This window comes from Durio zibethinus, chromosome 25, assembly GCF_047325235.1.
Source record: "Durio zibethinus cultivar Kanyao isolate XHJ-2024 chromosome 25, ASM4732523v1, whole genome shotgun sequence".
In the NCBI taxonomy this organism is placed as follows: Eukaryota; Viridiplantae; Streptophyta; class Magnoliopsida; order Malvales; family Malvaceae; genus Durio; species Durio zibethinus.
In genome coordinates, this window is record NC_143186.1 from 5717559 (window position 1) to 5725186 (window position 7628).

At 26.1% G+C, this 7628-nt stretch overlaps 1 long non-coding RNA gene across 1 annotated transcript; it reads right to left on the minus strand.

Annotated features, from left to right (window-relative positions):
- Positions 1–6624: 6624 nt before the first annotated feature.
- Positions 6625–7334, minus strand: LOC149511545 (uncharacterized). Its single transcript, XR_016333792.1, has 2 exons — positions 7205–7334; positions 6625–6971 (listed from the first exon to the last, which is right to left on the minus strand). It is a non-coding gene; the product is annotated as an uncharacterized LOC149511545 (long non-coding RNA).
- Positions 7335–7628: the final 294 nt, after the last annotated feature.

The window sequence follows — 7628 nt, forward strand, 5'->3', positions numbered from 1 at the left end:
AAAAGACAAATGAAAAAAAAATTATGTCATGCTGTCAAATGTCAGAATTTCAGAGTTTTGGGGTTGAAAATAATATTTTGTTATATAATACTTTATAATTCCTGGCCTCCCTACAATTTTATTTAAATTTGGTGTAAGTGGAATATAAGAAAATTTCGAATTACATTGAAAATGAAGATTGAAATTATATAACAATTATGTCACATCTCACGTGTTGCTGCATATATTATATTTTTTATATGTTGATTTGATTTATGAGTATTTAAACTATTTAATAAATATATTAAATTTAAATTACATTAAACATTAAATATATTTAATTGAGTTTATAGATATCATAGATTCATAAATAATTAAATTTATAAATAGTTAAATTTATTCAATTTGAATTTAATTTATTTTTACTTAATAGTAGACATGAATTTAAATTCAAAAATTTAATAATACAATATATATTCATTCACAATTAATTGAGTTTATAAATACCATAAATCCATAAATGCGAAGTTAATAAATAGTCTAAATACACTTTTATAATTAATTGTATTCATTAATATCTCATGAATGGTTAAATTCCTAAATAATTAAATATAGTAGATATGAATACTCATAATTTAAACGGCACGCAATACAAAATAAATTGATTCACTATAAATTGAATTGATGAATATTATAAATTCTTTAATATCTAAGTTAATGAGTAGATAGATTCAAATAATTTAAAATAAAAACGTAATCAATATTAATAAAATAAGTCTTAAAATGCCATGCGTCACCATGATAGAAGTTTGAAGATAAAAATAACAATATGCTAGATGTTAGATACCATATGGCTTAATATGTCAGATACCATGTGGCTTATCCTTTTCTTAGCATTTTAATTAAATTAGAAAAATATGAAATATTTAAAAAATTGATTTACATTCTTTTCTTTTTCCATTTAAAAGGTTTATTTTCATTAATAAATTAGTAGATAGTATAGATATCATATATCATATATATATATATATATTATTACAACATACATAGTTATCATATAGCAATTGCTGACTTAAATGCTTACGTGGACAACTTCTTTTTTTAACAAGTAAGATAATTCTTGAAACTTCTTATTATGATGACACATAAGATATTTATTAATTTTAAATTATTTTTAAAAAATATATTTTAAAAATTATTAAATTATCTAAAATTTTAAATTTGAACTAAAAAACAATTTAAATTTTAATGAAAATTTTTTCTCATATACATCACCTCATCTCAATTTAAAATAAATTTTAAATTAATTTATCTTTTTTAATTTATCTTAATTTAACATGAGTATTTAAATTTATCACAATTTGTAAAAATATTATTTAATATCTTTAATATTTTCTATAAATAATTGTTGCATTATCTTCAGCTTTTAAATATTTTTCACAAATTAAATGTGAAAAACAAATATAAATACCATAACAACTTTAATAAATTTCTCCTATACATCACTTCATCTTAATTTAAAACTAATTTTAAAATAATTTATCTGCATTTAACATAAGTATTTAAATTTATCACAACTTTTAAAAATATTATTTAATATGTTTAATACCATATATATATATATTATATTACACCATACATAATTACCAAATAGCAATTGCTGATGTGGATACTTATATGGATAGTTTCTTTTTTTTATAGATAAGATAATTCTTAAAATTTTTCATTATGATGACACATAGATATTTATTAATTTTAAATTTTAATAAATAACCAATTTAAATTTTAATGAAATTTCTTTCTCCTATACATCACCTCATCTCAATTTAAAACCAATTTTAAAGTAATTTATCTTTTTCAATTTATCTATAATTAATATGAGTATTTAAATTTATCACAATTTTTAAAAATATTATTTAATATCTTTAATATTTTTTATAAATATTCATTGCATTATCTTCAATTTTTAAATATACTTCACAAAGAAAATGTGAAAATATATATAAATACCATAATAACTTCAGGAATGGTTTTCCTATATATCACCTTATTTCAATTTAAAATAAATTTTAAAGTAATTTATCTTTTTCAATTTATCTAAAGTTAATATGAGTATTTAAATTTATCACAACTTTTAAAAATATTATTTAATATCTTTAATAGTTTTTATAAATAATCCTTACATTATCTTTAGCATTTAAATATATTTCACAAAGGAAATGTGAAAACAATATATAAATATCAAAACAATTTCAAGAAAGTTTCTCCTATACCTCAAACATAATCTTATCTCAATTTAAAACCAATTTTAAAGTAATTTATCATTTTTAATTTATTTACAGTTAATATGAGTATTTAAATTTATCATAACTTTTAAAAATATTATTTAATATCTTTAATATTTTTTGTAAATAATCTTTATATTATCTTTAGCTTTTAAATATATTTCATAAAGGAAATATGAAAAAAAATATATAAATACAGAACAACTTCAAGAAAACCCTCATTATTGGTATTTTTTAGCTATATAGCTTTCCTAATGCCCATTAAGTAAACATATTTTTTTCTATTATTAATTTAGTCTCTCTTTTTATTAATTTATGCTTGCTATAGGAACTAATATGTTTATTCTAATAATAGGTACTATTTCATTAAATTTACTATTCACTTCATTAGGTAAGTTTTTTTTTTAAAAAATCAGTTGTAATATTATTTTTAGCTATAATATTTTAAATATATATATAAAAACACATATATTCTTATATTTTTACCGGTGTTATCTGCAAACCTTTTATTTTTATAAGAATTCTTCACTTAATCAGGTAATAGATTTTGTCTATTAACTGATTATTGATTCAAATTCTACATTCATATAAAATAAATTGATATTTTGATTAATTGATATAATAGAGTTATATGCATAAACAGAAACTTATGTGCAAGTTGTACATTCAAAGAATGAATAATTTCTCAATTCATATCCCCATCGTGAAACATGAAAAATAATTTCAAATAAGGAAATTATTTTTCATAAAAAAATAAAATTAAAAAAAATAATTCAGAGATAGTTTCATAAGTAGTAATAATTTCAAGCTTTATTTATATATTAGCTTAAAAAAACCTCAGAATAATAAAAGATTTCACAAATATTCCTGAAAAAGAATATATAAATCATATGATAACTCTGTAATTATTGAACAAATAATTCCTTATAGCCTTCAGCAAAATTTAAAAAATAAACTTTATTTTTATTATGATTTGATATTTTAATTATATTATTTATTTATTATATATATATTGAATATATAAATAATTCAATAATATTAATTTGTATTTTTATTTAAATTTAAATAAAATAAAACTAAACTCTGTATCGCATAGATAGTAAGCTAGTTATCCAATAAATTGTAACTTAAAAAAAAAAAATCTCAATTGTATCCCATTAATTATACAAATTTTCATTTAAAAAAAATCATTGAAGTAATATATAGGAAACACTTAACCACAAAAACAAAAAAGAAATATCATAGGGAAACTCAACACAACATCAAATCCCCTAAAACACATACGGTAAAAACAAGCAGTAGAAGTAACGACGATGACCACAGAAGAACATAAGGAACATAAAAGAGCGACACCAATTACACCAAAACAAGCAAACGCGACGATTTGAATGCAACAGCAGCATTTGAAATGTTGGTCTTCCTTAGAACTTTCATCCACCTTCACGTCAAGTACGATACAAAACCAAGCAAGCCATAGCTAAATTAATAAACTTTATAAAAAGGTTATATACAATTTTAAGTAATTGTCATCTCCTAACAAGAATTATCAGTAATCTAACTAGAGATGATACAAACAGAGCTCATCCTCCGTACCCTTTATTTATTTGAAAGTGTTTCCTTTTGTTGATTCTCTCTAGCTATCAGTTCTCTGCAATAAATAGAAATGGAAAAGGTTGTTGTAAGCAACAGGATCACAAATTTTGACAAGAACTACATGCAGAGGACATGCACCGAAGAAGTACGGGAGAGCAAAAGTGAGTTTGGCTGCCTTGTCAAACTCTTGGTTTTCTCTTGCCTTCAAGATTTGGAACATGAAATCAAGCCGGATTTGGGTGTTCACACTCTGCTGCACTATAAGGTCAGTCTGCATGCGGAGTTGACCACATTCCAATTCAATGGTTTAAAATTTTTCTCTTACTTGTCTTTGCCCTTCTCTGATCTTTTTTTGTTCCATACTTATTTCTTCCATCTCTGATCGTAGCCTTTTCATGCGGTTGCATAGGTATTTCAACTTTCCTCCCTCCTTCTGGTGCAAAATAAATTTTCAGTTAGAGATGTTATGTCGTATTTCCGTTTCAGTTAGAAATGGAAGTCTTTCATGAAACCTAATAGGAACTCAAACAAGAGTTCATAAAAATGGTTGCTCAGCATCACGATGATCAATGCAATCAAGTATATACTCTAGCTAATGGTTTGTATGTGATCAAGTATATGCTCTAGCTCGTTGTTTCTGCTAACCCAGATGAATAAGGGCCCTTTTAAATTGATTATGTAGTCAATTTTCAAAGAAGATTATGACATTCAAAGAGTAGCACAATGGCAACATTGTTTTTGGTTTTGCTTTACTATTTTATTGAATTGATCGGATAAAAAAAGTTGGAGGTAAATGAAAGAAATTTAAACATTTGCATTCGAATTCAATTGTGAAAGACATATATATATATATATATATATATATATGAGACAAACTCCTTGAGTTAAATTTCCGAAAATAACTGGTGATGGTTTCTGAGGGAAATTCGATAACGGGGCTTTATAATTGGAAGCGACAGGGGAGACTTCCTCCTACTCAGAGTCGAGGGATTCATTGTTGATTTTTTGCTGAGTCTTAATTACCACTGGAATAGTGCCAACCTTTTCCTTCCATATACTTTATAAAACTAGCAGGGACGGGGCGATGTCGCCGAGAGTCGCGCGATTTGGAATGATTCTTTTCTTTAACGCCAGTCAATGTGCTAATCGACCGATTATCCGACTATAGCTTTTGTTTGGGCCACATTCATTATTATTTCTTATATTTTATTACTTTCATTTGAATTTAATATTTTTCTTATAATATGAATGTATAACTACAAATCACGTGGTCGTGTCACAAGAAAAAATGTAAATCATGTGAATTGAAAGTTTCGCATCAAAGATGTTGAACAATTCTTTCAATTGTATGAACATGTGTTGCTCACTGAAAAAACAAATTTGGATATTCATTTTTCAAAATCCAGAAAAAAAAAATCAACACCCAAACATTTAATTCAATCGTTGAATTATATAGATAAGCAAGTTAATTCCTTGCCCCCTTTTTTCCATTATTTAAATGTAAAGTTTGGGGATACCTGATGTAGATATAATAAACTTCAATGATAAATAGTCATTTTAAGTAAAAAAAAATCTAAAAAGCTCATGGGCGTTTTGATCTTTTACCTGACCTTAGTATTTCTGTCATTGTGCCAAGCTGACGTGGCCAGACATTATTCAAGCGGTGAGTGTTCGAGATTCTCGAATCCGCACTTATCGTACTACGACGTAGGTCCTAAACTCGTCCTCATGTTCACCCAGATCAATGTGCTGACATGCCACTTTTCAATTGGTCCACCTACTTCGATATCGGCGGGATCTATTCCAGGTCGACTCTTGTCCGCCACATCATATGAGATATAGATATTTTCCATTCTCTCACAACTAACCCGTCACTCTCTTTCCCATTTTTTTCTCTTTCGCTTCTTTTTACTTTTCACTGATTTGAACGTTAGGTTACAAATGCAAAAATCACCTCCAACCTTTGTTTTTGCCCTTTACTCTTTCTTTGTCATATGCCTGTTTTCTGTCTGTTTTTGGCTCAAACAATACCTTTTCTCTGGTTGTCTATTTGCTTTATTATACTCTTCAATGATCCACGGCCCGTTGAATTTCACCGTATTTTCCGTGTAATGAAATTCATCTCTGTTTTTAAGGTTAAGTACTACATGAAATGAATTTGATTAGTACCTCATGATATAATTATTTTGAGTTACTCTTCTACTTGTGAGTAGAGAATAAACGGTCCAACTATTAATTGGATCTTAAGAAAAATGACAATCTTAATATAAAAATAAAAATTTTCATTTTCATTATTATTATTATATTTATATTTCAAAACATATTTATACCGCTAATTTTAATCTAATCATTATAATAAACTATCACAACTATTTTTTATTTCATTGAAACTAATATCAAATAAATCCTTAAAATTCTATCAAAATTAATCTTGCTATTATTGCAAATAATTCTCACAATACTTTCAAAATCAATTTCACTATCAATCCAAATAAACTCTCAAAATTCTCATTGCAAGCATAATCTAATGAATAAAAAATTCTTCATTTTTGTTGAAAAAATAATATTAATAATTTTTAAAATATAATAAAATATTTAATATGATACTAAAATTTTAAAATTTTTTAATATATTATTTAATATAATTCATAATTATTCTAAAACACAAAAGGAGGTTTTTTTTGTTTTCATAAAAAGCAAATCCCATCATTCATGCAGGCATCACAAGAGAGGAATTAAAAAAGTCTTGAGGAGAGGGAAAGCAATCTACGAACAAGGAAAACCGGGAATTATCTTGGATAATTGTAATGTGTCTAACTTGTTTTGCCTGTTTGCCTTTGGCTGAAAGAAATTTTTTTCTTTTATTCATCTTTCCCCTTTTCACTTCCCTGTCGGCAATGGTTGTCTAACCAAGGCGCAGGCTAGACCTCCATCAGTCAAATGATGCTAGATCCAGAGTTATGACACGCGCCCTTAAGAGACCAAATCCGGTACTGATTAGCTCGGAAATGGGCTTGGAATGACAGTTTTCGTCGTGCAGGGACTAGATCCACCCTCTTGAGACTGAAATTGGTCTGCCGTCTGTAGCTCACACTGCTCCGCTGCTACCGGTGGCTACATAAAGGAGAAGAAGTGAGAAGTCATCTACCTAAATTTTATATATATTTTTGAGAAAAGAAGAAATAGAGAAAACAATAAGAATTACATAGGGTCACACTGGAAAACTCAAGAAAGAAGGCATAGGAGAGGAGGTCGGACCCACTCTCCACAAATTGTGTCAATTAAAAAATATTAAAATTATTCTGATTAATATTATCTTAAATTTTATACAAAATAATTGATCACACCTTTTTGGCCGAGAATCGAGCGATTGCTCATCGGTTATGGCGGTTAAGATCACCTCGATCGACCGACTCATCGTCGGTCCACATGCTTTTGGTAGTGGGTATTTTCGTTCATATTTGCAGATTGCATTTTATAAAAAATGACGGCAGGATGATATCACTCTTTGGAATTTTAATTTTTTAAAATTCCGTGTGCACACTTCAAAATTATAAGACGGGGTTTGATTCAAAGAAATTTGTAAATATTTTTTTGGAATTTTGATGATAAATATTTATTTTTTTATATTTGGTTCAAAGATAATTTAATTATAAAAAAAATCAAATTTTTAACAATATTTAAAGTTTTGAAATCAAAAACTCAACTTTCTTCGTGATATTTTAAGATTTTGAAAAAAAAATTAACTTACTTTCAAATTTAATCTAAATA